This window comes from Choloepus didactylus, chromosome 2, assembly GCF_015220235.1.
Source record: "Choloepus didactylus isolate mChoDid1 chromosome 2, mChoDid1.pri, whole genome shotgun sequence".
Lineage (NCBI taxonomy): Eukaryota > Metazoa > Chordata > Mammalia > Pilosa > Megalonychidae > Choloepus > Choloepus didactylus.
Window position 1 is genome coordinate 103,436,560 of NC_051308.1, and position 13,179 is coordinate 103,449,738.

The 13,179-nt window shown below is 41.1% G+C and overlaps 3 non-coding genes across 3 annotated transcripts; 1 reads left to right on the forward strand and 2 right to left on the reverse strand.

Annotated features, from left to right (window-relative positions):
• Window positions 1-1,682: 1,682 nt before the first annotated feature.
• On the reverse strand, window positions 1,683-1,754 carry TRNAD-GUC. Its single transcript has one exon. It is a non-coding gene; the product is annotated as a tRNA-Asp (tRNA).
• A 748-nt stretch (window positions 1,755-2,502) lies between these two features.
• On the reverse strand, window positions 2,503-2,574 carry TRNAG-UCC. Its single transcript has one exon. It is a non-coding gene; the product is annotated as a tRNA-Gly (tRNA).
• Window positions 2,575-3,275: 701 nt separating this feature from the next.
• On the forward strand, window positions 3,276-3,358 carry TRNAL-CAG. The gene has a single exon. It is a non-coding gene; the product is annotated as a tRNA-Leu (tRNA).
• Window positions 3,359-13,179: the final 9,821 nt, after the last annotated feature.

The window sequence follows — 13,179 nt, forward strand, 5'->3', positions numbered from 1 at the left end:
TCTATCCATTATCGAGAGTGGTGTATTAAAATCTATGTTCTGGTTTGAATGTACTATGTCCCCCAAAATGCCATTACCTTTGATGCAATATTGTGGGGGCAGGCTTATTAGTGTTGATTAGGTTGAAATCTATTGGTTCAGTGTTTCCATGGAGATCTGACTCAATCACCTGTGGGTGAGACCTTTCATTGGATTATTTCCATGGAGATGTTGCCCCACCCATTCAGGGTGGGTCTTTATTGGATCACTGGAGTACTTTAAAAAGAGCCACACAGGCCCAGAGGCAGAGCAGCTAAGAGTAACATTTTTGAGAGCAACTGAGAGTGACCTTTTGGAGGAGCTTCAGCTTACAGAGACAATTTAGAGAACCCAACCCAGGAGCAAGCAGACGCCTAGAGAGAAAGGTCATGGGAGAAAGCCATTTTGAAACCAGAACTCCAGAGCAGACACCAGCCACATGACTTCCCAGCGAACAGAGCTTTTCCGGATGCCATTGGCCTTCCTCAAGTGAAGGTACCCAGTTGTTGATGCGTTACTTTGGACACTTTATGGCCTTAAGACTGTAACTGTGTAACCAAATAAACCACCTTTGTAAAAGCCAATTCATTTCCGGTGTTTTGTAAAATGGCAGAATTAGCAAACTAGAACAGTCTACTATTAATGTAGAACCATCAATTTCTCCCTTCCACGCTATCAGTATTTACCTCATATATTTTGGGACTCTGCTGTTGGGTGCACATATATTTACAATTGTATCTTTTTATTGAATCAGCCCCCTTATCAGTATATAATGACTGTCTTTGTCCCTTGTGACTGTTTTTTACTTAAAGTCTATTTTATCTGATGGTAATACAGCTACCCAGCTCTCTTTTGATTACTATTTGCATGGTATATTTTTTTCCATCCTTTCACTTTCAACTGCGCCTGTGACTTACGACAATTTGAGTATCCAAAAATTATGTCATTTGAAACCAGTGATTGAGGAAAGAATTATTCAAAAAATTGAACTACAACTATGGGTGTGTGGGGGAGTGGGAGGGACGGAGTTATAGATTTACCTCATGTCATACTTCAATATAATTCCAAAAAGAATTAGGGATAATGCCAAAAATCAAAACGGGATATAAAAATCACTCTAAGACTACAGTAAAAAGAAGTAAAAAACGATCTGTTCCGGTTGGCTAATGCTGCTGTTATGCAAAATACCAGAAATGGATTGGGTTTTACAAAGGGAGTTTATTTGGTTACATATTTACAATCTGAAGGCCATGAAAATGTGCACTGTTGAAGAGCAACATACAAGGGAGAAAACGAAGCAGGAGCGTCTAGGAAATGGGGCAGAAGGTAGCAAGAAGGAAAAGTGAGAATCCAGAGTCCAGGGCCTAAGACAGAGCTGGGACACTGGTATTCTCTTCCTGTGGGCAGCTGGAAGGTGTAAGGAAGGATGGGGAGAAAACAATGTCAGGCCCATTCAATAATGGATCAGGTGGAAACCAACAACTTTAATATAGAACCAGTTAAAATAACTACACCCACTTGTCCACTTGCCCATTACTTAGAAACATTGAATGTGAGAGGAAAAACTCTTGCAGTAAACTTAGTTTTTCGATAACAATTTTTTAGATGGTAAGACTAAGTAGACCGAGGGGGAGAAAAAAACCTGCGCTGATCATGATGCGCTCCTCCCCGTCGGGGAATCGAACCCCGGTCTCCCGCGTGACAGGCGGGGATACTCACCACTATACTAACGAGGACGGCGGCAACAACCTTCTACAATAGAGGTTTGGGAGGATATTTCTAAGCTGCCCCAGAAAAACCATTCTGAAAAGTTGATTGATGGCAAAAATTGTACCTTCGCTATCTAAACCAGCGTATTACAATAGAACCACAGCAATCCCCAGATGTAATTTTTTAATTTCTAGGAACCATATTAAAAAGGTGGGAAGAAACAAGTGAAATCAATTTTAGTAACAAATTTAATTTAACCGAATATATCCAAAATATAATTTCAACATGGAATCAATATAAATATTATGAATTATATTTTTTGTACCTAGTCTTCAAAATTTGGTTTGTATTTTACACTTACAGCACATTTCAATCTGGACGTTAAATTTTCATCAAAAATACTTGATTTGTGTTTACATTTCGTAAAATTTTCAGTTGAAAATGTAGAGTCACAAGGTGTTCGAAAGGTACTTAAAAAACGTTTTCCAATAGCTGATATAAGTATCCGTTTTAAACTTTTCAATTTAAATTAATTAAAATTAAAGAAAATTGAAAATGTACCTTCTGAGTCGCACTCACCACATTTCGACAGCTCAACAGCTACTTGTGGCTCGTGGCTACCGTTAGGGACCACGCCACGACAAGAGGTGCCTTCTCGAGGTTGTTTCAGACAAGGGATCCCAGAACCCAGAACCCCAAGGATTCCTCAACACAATCGTTCTATGAGCGAGATTTCAAAAGTTTGAGAGTAAAGGAAAAAGGAAGAAAAGATTTTGCGTTGGCCGGGAATCGAACCCGGGTCAACTGCTTGGAAGGCAGCTATGCTCACCACTATACCACCAACGCTTCAAAAATTGGTCTTCTGATATTGCTTATATGAGAGAAATTGAAGTCGCAACTTCGCAGCTATTCCTTAGAAATAATTTCTATTTATGACCTAGAGGCACACAGAACCTTCTCTCGGTGAAAACGCATTCATCGTTATTCCTCTCGGTGTAGAACATTTTGTGGCCCCATGGACAAACAACGCGGTACAGGGCCTCAGAAGCCTCCCGGTGCCGGGACCAGAACGGCGGGCACGGGACTGGGAGGAGCTTAGCTGGGAAGTTCGGGCCTCTTTTGTCCCAGAGATTTTCCTCCGCCTCTTGCCTCTCCCCGGTTCCTGACGGCCCTGGTGCTTCCAGAGTCGCCGCTAGGCCCGCTCTGGCACTGGATCCAGAGGATGCCGGATTAAGTGACGGCAATTTGGGATGAAGGGTCTGAAGGAAAGTGACTGATAAGGGATCTATCCTTCCTTATATGGCTCGCCTCAGGAGCGTTCGAAAAGGCTCCAGGGAAAATGTTAGCTTTTTGTTTTAGGGTGGTGAGGAAATAGAACATAGGAGAATGCTGTTAGAGACATTTTTGTTTCGCCTGCTTTGTGACGGGATCCAAGGAAAGTTCGAATTTTATTTGAAATGATAAACACAAGATTAGTATAACCTGACGTCACGAAACAGCCATATCTTATTATCTTAAAAGATATTAAGAAAAGAAAGCTGTTAGGTGTCAGGATGGCCGAGCGGTCTAAGGCGCTGCGTTCAGGTCGCAGTCTCCCCTGGAGGCGTGGGTTCGAATCCCACTTCTGACAAACATGTTTTTCTCACTTATTCTGCTCAGGAGTGCCAGAACCAACGTGTAGAATGTCTCTCATTCGTAGAGAAAAGCGTGTAATTGATCGGCAATGTGTTTTATCTTGTGTATCTGCAACTACGAATCTTATGCTTCACAGTGAATGGAAAGCAATATATTTTTTCTGTATTAGAGGCAGGAGAGGCGCATTGAAATCAAGGAGCAGTTGAGACTGAAATCTACCACTATGAAAAAAAATTTTTTTCCCTTTACACTCCAGCTTCTCAGTGCCTATTTATTCATTCTTTCGATCGAAAACAATGTATTGAACCCTTACTACGTGCCACGCACACTAGAGCAGGTGGATACCAGACTCCTCTGACTTAAGGAAAAACCTTCCACCCAGGATCCCCTAATTTGTTATAATTGGCCTGAGTCTTTTAATGCTAAGGCAGTAGTGTCAAATTATGGTAAGCATCAAATTCTCCGCCTCCCTGTCTGACATACCACACCCACCACCAATTCTAACTCAGTAGTTTGCTGTGTCATCCAAAACCAAGAAAAGAAATCAACAGACCAAATGGAGAGAAAGTAATAGAGTCGAAAAATAAATTCATGGAGCTGGTTGTTTCAATAATTCCTTTTCCTTGAAGATCACAAATAGGCACTTTCTGATTTGGAAAGAGCTTGATAGACAAAAAGCCTTGTTGTCCTTTTGGGAAGGGGGAGAGCTGTCAAGCAGGGGAGGCTGAATGTGGGAGGACCCATAAAGGTAAGGAAGGAGGATCTTTAGTGACTAGTGAAAGTTTGGCATACAAAACTGCATTCTCTGTCATTTACTAAAGGGTGAACTTGGGAAATACATTTGACCTTTCAGAATCTCAGTGTCTCAATTTGCTAATGACACTGTTTTGCAAAATATCAGAAATGGATTGGCTTTTATGAAGGGGGTTTATTTGGTTACAAAGTTAGTCTTATGGCCATTAAGTGTCCAGTGTAAGGCATCAACAATAGGATGCTTTCACTGGAGAAAGGCCACAGACATCTGGAAAACCTCTGTTAGCTGGGAAGGCACGTGGCTGGCATCTGCTTGCTCCCAGGTTGCATTTCAAAATGGCATTCTCCAAAATGTCAGCTTTATTCAATGGTCATCTTCTAAATGTCTATCTCAGCTACAGCAAGCTCCTTCTGTCTGAGCTCTTATATAAGGCTCTAGTAAACTAATTAAGGCCCATGCTGAATAGGTGGGGCACACCTCCATGGAAATTATCTAATTAGAGTTACCACCTACAATTGGGTGGGTCACATCTCCATGGAAACAACCTAATCCAAAGGTTCCAACCTAATCAACACTAATACATCTGCCCCCACAAGACCGCATTAAAGAATGTGGCTTTTTCTGGGGGACATAATATATACAAACCAGCACACTCAGGTTCTTAAATTGTTGTGAGGATTAAGTGAGATAACACCATAAAATACCTGACACAGTGGCAAGAACATATAGACATTTCATAAATGAAACAGCATTGTTAACATTCTTCTCTTGAAGGGCCTGCATATTGATTTTTTTATTTTATATTTAAATGATGTAAAATTTCTTTTCTTTAAGACTAATGAATATATAATAATCTTTCAGAAATAATTTAAATGAATAAAGGAGAAAAGTATTTTTTTGAGATTCCTTTCAGCGGTATACTCTCCAATAGCATGTAACACACAAAATAAAATAAATCAAACAAAATAAATTGAGTACCCACAATAAGATTTTTTCTAACCAAATCAGTGATGAAATCAGACAAGCAGGAGAAGAGAATAGGAAAATAGGATGAAGTTAGGTGTGCTGGTTTGGAACTGTTGCGTACCCCAGAAAAGAAATGTTCTTTTTTTTTTTTTTTTTTTTTTTAGGTATTTACTGCTAGCTATTCTAATTCATTAGAACCTAAAAAGATTGTCTATATTGTGCCTAAGAGTGCCCACCAGAATGACCTCTTGGCTCCTTTTGGAATCTCTCCGCCACTGAAGCTTATTTCATTTCCTTTCACATCCCCCTTTTTGTCAAGAAGATGTTCTCCATCCCACGATGCTGGGTCTAGATTCCTCCCCAGGAGTCATATCCATGTTGCCAGGGAGATTTACTCCCCTGGGTGTCAGATCCCACATAGAGGAGAGGGAAGTGATTTTACCTGCCAAGTTGGCTTAGCTAGATAGAGAAGGCCACATCTGAGCAACAAAGAGGAATTTGGGAGGAGGCTGTTAGGCACAGTTACAGGGAGGCCTAGCCTCTCCTTTTTTTTTTTTTTTATTGAGATTGTTCAGATGCCATACAACTATCCAAAGATCCAAAGTGTACAATCAATTGCCTACAGCACCACCATACAGCTGTGCATCCATCAACATAATTGTATTTTTTTCAATTTTTAGAACATTTTCACTACTCCAGAAAAGAAACAAAGACAAAAAAATCCCCCCATACCCCTAAGCACGCCCCCCTCCATTACTGATTCATAGTTTTGGTACAGCACATTTGTTACTGTTGATGAAAGGATGTTAAAATACTACTAACTGTAGTATATAGTTTGCAATAGGTATATATTTTTTCCCTGCATGCCTCTCTATTATTAACCTCCAGTTATAGTGACATACATTTGTTCTAGTTTGTGAGAGAGATTTCTAATATTTGCGTAGTTAATCACGGATATTGTCCACCACAAGATTCACTGTTTTATACATTCCCATCTTTTAAACTCCAACTCTCCTTCTGGTGACATGCGTGACTCTGAGCTTACCCTTTCCACCACCTTCACACATCTTTTAGCACTGTTAGTTATTCTCATTACATGCTACAATCACTCCTGTCCATTACCAAATATTTAAGTTCACCCTAGTTGAACATTCTGCTCATAATAAGCAACTGCTCCCCATTCTTTAGTCTCATTCTATATCCTGGTAACTTATATTTCATGTCTATGAGTTTACATATTATAATTAGTTCATATCAGTGAGACCCTGCAATATTTGCCTTTATGTGTCTGTCTTATTTCACTCAATATAGTGCCCTCAAGTTTCCTTCATCAACCCATTTCTTTTAAAATGGTTTTGTTCAAACACTATACATTCCGTCCTAAGTAAACAATCGTTGGTTCCCCGTATAGTCAAGTATTTATGTATTGAGCACCATCACCACTCTCTATATAAGGACATTTCTTCCATAAAGACGGAGGAAGAGTCAAAGAAGGCAGAGAGACAAAAGAAAAAGGCAAGAGAAAGAGAGAAAAACAAACAAAAAAACTTGATAGCTAGAAGGTGACAAAAGGAAAGATAGCATTAACCTAAAGTAGAATAAAGAGTCAGATAACATCACCAATGCCAGGAGTCCCATATCCCCTACTCCCCACACCACCCATATGCATATAGCTTTGGTATATTGCTTTTGTTACATTAAAGGAAGCATAATACAGTGTTTCTGTTAATGCTACCCTCTAGATTGCATTGATTGTATTTTCCGCCCAATCCCACCCTATTTTTAACACCTTGCAATGTTGACATTCATTTGTTCTATCACATGTAAAAACATATTTGTATCTTTTATTACAATCATTGAGAATCCTAGGTTTCCCTGAGTTACACAGTCCCAGTCTTTATTGTTCGTCTTTTGTTCTGGTGTCCCACATGATCCCAGCCTTCCACTTTTAACCATATTCACAGTCATCTTTGTTCAGTGTACTTACATTGCTGTGCTACTATCTCCCAAAATTGTTTTCCAAACCTCTCACTCCTGTCTTTTCCTTTCTGTCTGCAGTGCTTCCCTTAGTGTTTCCTGTAGAGCAGGTTTCTTGTTCACAAACTCGGTCATTGTCTGTTTGTCAGAATATTTTAAGCTTTCCCTCATATCTGAAGGATAGTTTTGCCGGACATAGGATTCTTGGTTTGTGGGTTTTCTCTTTCAGTATCTTAAATATATCACCCCACTTCCTTCTTGCCTCCATGGTTTCTATTGAGAACTCCACACATAGTCTTATCAAGCTTCCTTTGTATATGATCAATCATTTCTCTCTTGCTGCTTTCAGGATTCTCTCTTTATCTTTGATGTTTGATAATCTGATTATTAAGTGTCTTGGCATAGGCTTATTCATATCTATTCTGTTTGGGGTACGCTGCGCTTCTTGGATCCGTAATTTTATGTCTTTCATAAGAGATGGGAAATTGTCATTGATAATTTCCTCTATTATTGCTTCTGCCCCTTTTCCCTTCTCTTCTCCTTCTGGGACACCAATGACATGTAAATTCTTGCTTTTCGTTTTGTCTTTAAGTTCCCGGAGATGATGCTCATATTTTTCCATTCTTTTCTCTATCTGTTCTTTTGTGTGTAGGCCTTTGGTTGTCTTGTTCTCCAGTTCCTGAGCGCTTTCTTCTGCCTCTTGAGATCTGCTGTTGTATGTTTCCAGTGTGTCTTTCATCTCTTGTGTTGTGCCTTTCCTTTCTATAGATTCCGCCAGTTGTCTTTTTTGAACTTTCAATTTCTACCTTATGTATGTCCTGTGTTTTCATTATACAGTTCAGCTCTTTTGCCATATCTTCCCTAAACTTTTTGAATTCAGTTATTATTAGTTGTTTCAATTCCTGCATCACAGTTGAAGTGCAAGTTTGTTCCCCTGACCAGGCCATAACTTCATTTTTCTTGGTGTAGGTTGCAGTTTTCTGTTATCTAGGCATGGTTTCCTTGGTTACCCCAATCAGGCCTCCCCAGACCAGAATGGGCTAAGGTCCCAGAAGGAAGAAATATTCAGTATCCGATTTCCCTGAAGGTGTGTCTTAGAAAATTGGTACACCCTCTGATGCCTCCGGTCACTGTGCTTCTCTGCCCAGTAGGTGGTGCCTGTTAGCCTGTAATTCTTGACTGGTGTACGTTCTGAATGAAAGGCAGGTTATAGAGCTGGGCACCACCCCTTTCCTCTTAGAGAAGATAGATGCCCTAGGGTGAAGTCATTAGTATTTCAGTGGTCTCTCTCTGCCTGTGTTATACCCTTGTCTGGGTCACAGAACTGGGAACTGAAAATGGCTGAGGCTTTCTCCACTGAGTCGAAAAAGGAACAGAGCTAGTCCGAGGCGACCCTCTGGCTCTCCAAGGTCAGTCGTCACCCACAGCCTCTGTCTGCTTTTTGGGGATTCATACCTCGTAGTGAACAGTTCACACTTGCTAATTAAAACCCCAGTTGGAGCTCAGCTATATTCGCTTGCTGGGAGAAAGCTTCTCTCTGGCACCAGGAGGCTTTGTAGCTCTGGCTGTGGGGGAGGGGTCTTCCAATTTGGATCCACAGTTTTTACTTACAGATTTTATGCTGTGTTCTCGGGCATTCCTCCCAATTCAGGTTGGTGTATGATGAGTGGATGGTCACGTTTGTCCCCCCGCAGTTATTCCAGATTATTTACTAGTTGTTTCTGGTTTGTTTTAATTGTTCCAGGGGGACTACTTAGCTTCCACTCCTCTCTATGCCACCATCTTAGATCCTCTCCCTGCATGTTGATTTTTAAAGTCTACTGTATCAGTATACAGTCTCAGAGAATAACTAGTGAAGAGCTACTGTGAAGTGAGTTGCTACATATGTGTTGTAGGAACACAGGCTCAGGCACAACAGAAACTCTCAGCAAATGACCACTTTATTATTTACACAGCAGCAAGGGTCCAAAAGAGCGGGAGAAGAGATCCCATCACAGCCGGTTTCCTGCAAAGGCTAAACTGCTCAGGAGCATCAGTGGGTGGCAGCTCTGGTTGCCCCACCTTGTGTGGGAGGGTAGAGACCCTGTTGTGTTTAATTGTGAAGTATTTATCCAGCCCGGGGTGGGGGTGGGGGGGCACCAAGAATTCCTGCCCTGACAAGCATCTGGGGCTGCTTGTTTCCAGCTTCCAGGTTTAAGATCTGCTCCAGCGTTTTCATTAGACCTAAGGTCTCCCGGGTTGTGGAATGGAAACAGACTGAAACATGGTTGTGCAATAGAAAAGGAGGCAGGGAATAGGCAAGGTCTGGGAGATGGCTGCTGAGCATGTGTCTGTGAATACCCCAGCAGCTAGAAGTGGCTCAAGCTTCCCTTCAAGGTCCAAAGGTACAGCCATACATCCTTGGAAGTATCTCCCTAGGCAGTCCAAGACTTTCTGAAGAGCCGAGGGCAGGTCAGCTCATCATCAGTGGGCACAGCTTTTTATCCTCACTACTATTTATGCCCACTATGAATGTGACAGCAATAAATAAAAACATTAAATTTCTAAAAATGTAAATAATCCCACACACATGTGTAAGTCATTGTCTCAGTTTCCATGAGATGATACAAAGATAAACAGACACTACTGTTAAAAGAGGGCACATCTCTCTTTCTCTCTCTCTAAGACAAACTCTGCAAATAAACTCCTTACACTCTCCTCTGTGTAAGACATGACTTCCAGTGGTATAAGTCTCCCTGGAAACCTGGGACATGACTCCCAGAGATGAGCCTGGACCTGGTTTCATGGGATTGACAATGCCTTTTTGACCAAAAGGGGGAAAAGAAATGAAACAAAATAAAGTTTCAGGGGCTAAGATATTTCAAATAAAGTCAAGAGGTCAGTCTGGAAGTTACTCTTATGCAAGCTTCAGCCAAATATTGCAAATTGTCCCAGTATTCCAAGCCCCAACCAACAGTATTCCTGAAATTCCTAAAGAATACTCTCGGCTCTATCTAAGACTCTCTAATAAAGTTTTACTTAAGTTTATTTTTTCAGACACTTAATGCCTCGAGATTGTTCCTATGCCTGATAAGCCCTGAAACCCAGAAGTACCAGTCTCTCCAAGAACATCAACCAGTTTCATTTCTCTGTTCCATAATGTCAACACTTTTTTTCAGCATGAAGAAGTTAGAATGATCATTGCCCAGATAGTCCTGAAGACTGAGAGAATGATCAAATGAGAAGGAAGAGGTGTAACTAAGAATTTAGGATTTGACAAATGATTATGACTACTGACTCATTACACAGATATTTCTTTTTAGTTTGTAGTGTATTAAAATGGCCAGAAGGAAATACCTGAAATTGTTGAACTGTAACCCAGTAGCCATGGTCTTTGATAATGATCATACAACTAAATAGCTTTTTTTTTTAAATTAATAATTCAATTTTATTGAGATATATTCACATACCATACAGTCATACAAAGCATACAATCAATTGTTCACAGTACCACCATACAGTTGTGCATCCATCACCAAAATTAATTTTGGAACATTTTCATTACCACACACACAAAAGTAACAATAAAAATTAAAGTGAAAAAGAACAATTAAAGTAAAAAAGATCAGTGGGTGCTTTTTTTTTTTTTTTTTGGCCCCCATTTTTCTACTCATCCATCCATACACTGGACAAAGGGGAGTGTGATCCACATGGCTTTCCCAATCACATTGTCACCCCTTGTGCTGGTTTGAATGTGTTGTGTACCCCAAATGCCATTGTCTTTGTAGTCTTGTGAGGTGGACGTTTTGGTGCTAGTTAGATTTGCTTGGAGTGTGCCCCACCCAGCTGTGGGTGATGATTTTGATGAGGTGTTCCCATGGAGGCGTGGCCCCACCGATTTGGGGTGGGCCTTGATCAGTGGAGCTATATAAATGAGCTGACTCAAAGAGAGGGAACGGAGTGCAGCTGGGAGTGATGTTTTGAAGAGGAGCAAGCCTGCTAGAGAGGAACATCCCGGGAGAAAGCCATTTTGAGGTCAGAGCTTTGGAGCAGACGCCAGCTGCCTTCCTAGCTAGCAGAGGTTTTCCAGATGCCATTGGCCATCCTCCGGTGAAGGTACCCAATTGCTGAGGTGTTACCTTGGATGCTTTGTGGCCTTAAGACTGTAACTGTGTAGTGAAATAAACCCCCGTTTTATAAAAGCCTATCCATCTCTGGTGTTTTGCATTCTGCAGCATTAGCAAACTAGAACACCCCTCATAAGCCACATTTTTATACAATCGTCTTCAAGATTCAAGGGCTCTGGGTTGTAGTTTGATAGTTTCAGGCTGTAGTTTCAGGTTGTAGTTTGATAGGTTCTGCTAGCTATTCCAATTCATTAGAACCTAAAAAGGGTTATCTATATTGTGCGTAAGAGTGCTCACCAGAGTGACCTCTCAGCTCCTGTGGGAAAATAGCCTGAGCAGGGTGTGCGTCCTTGACGTGCTCGGGGGTGCAGAACATCAATTCCTGCCCGGACGGAACACTGTCCAGGGCAGCACCCGCATTGTTGCTACAAGAAGCTCAGCCTGTCCCTGACTTCCCTATCTTACTAACGTCTTTATCCTGCCTTCTCCAGCCTGTTAGTAACTCCCCTATTTTCTGTGATAAGATGAAGCTAATAAATATGATGTGAAGCAAGCGGAGGTACTCTTTGTCTTCAAGGCTCTGAGTCCCCTGCTCCAGAACTTTATATTTTGTGTCTGTGTTTCATTCCTGCGCCGCCCTGTCAGCAATAACTGGCGCCCAACGTGGGGCTCGAAGAACCGGACCTGGTTCCTGACAGAAGAATCGCTTGAACGACTGAGGTACAGCGGCGCTGGAACTCGGGTGGAGGTAACGGCCGTGTTTGTATGCGTTCCTTGTAGAACAACCCCGAGCATAATAGCAGGGTAATGGGTAATGTTGAAGAATACAATAAATATGTACCATATATTTCCCTTCTGCGACAGCTGCTGCGCGCAGGCAGCGTTAAGGTGGGGAAATCACAGATTTTGGAATTATTGCAGGCTGTTGAAAAATATTGTTCCTGGTTCCCTACTCTTGGCTCTCTGGAATTGCATGACTGGGAACGGGTAGGCAAGGAATTAAAACAAAACATTTGCAAGGAGTTAACCTACCTATACTATTTGGTCCACATGGACCTTAACTAAATCTGTTCTTGAGCCTTTAAAAACTGATAATGAGGAAGAGGGGAAGGAATTTAAGGACGATTCAGGTCCTGATACTCTTTCAGAAAACAAAACTGCTTTTCAAAAGCGCAAAAAACTTTCCTATTCTGACTTACCTCCTCCCACAGCTCCTTGCTGTGAGGAATGGCCTCCGCCTCCCCCGCCTCCTCTTCCTGTGCCTGGGCGTTCAGCAGGGTCTTGCGGAGGCGAAATGGCGTAGAAATTTAGAGGCTATAAGTTATCCTGTTGCTTTTCCAGTCATGGTTACTGAGGAAGTGCCTCCTGGCCGAGATGTTAATCATCCTAATGAAATCTGTAGTTTTTCTCATAAATCCATTCCTTTTGAGGTTATTAAAGAGCTCAAAAAGTCAATTGAAACCTATGAGCTTCATTCTTCCTTCACATTTGGCATTATTCAAGGTTTGGCTGAAGGCTCTAGTTTGATTCCTATTGATTGGACCACCCTAGCTCGTACAGTTCTTAGTTGGGGAGAGTATTTGCAATTTAAGACTTAGTGGATGGAACATGCAGAAATACAGGCTGCTGATAATCGTTGGAATAATGTAAACATATCAATTGAGCAACAAATGAAAACTGGCATTTATTCTATCATTGAAAATCAAGCTGTTTATAATAATCAGGCCATTAAACAAGTTTGGCGTTGTTGTTTAAAAGCTTGAAATAGAATTGAGGCTAAAGGGAAATGGAGAATATTAACTAATCTATGGAGTGTCAATGCTGTCATTCAGCCTATGAAACCTTTACAACCTGGTCTTCCAAATCCTAGTATAATCCCTGAAAATTGGGCTTTAGTAGTTATTAACATTAAAAATTGTTTTTTCTCTATCCCTTTAGCAAATCAAGATAAAGAAAAATTTGCATTTACTATCTTGTCTATTAATAATAAAACTCCTAAACGGTATCAGTTGA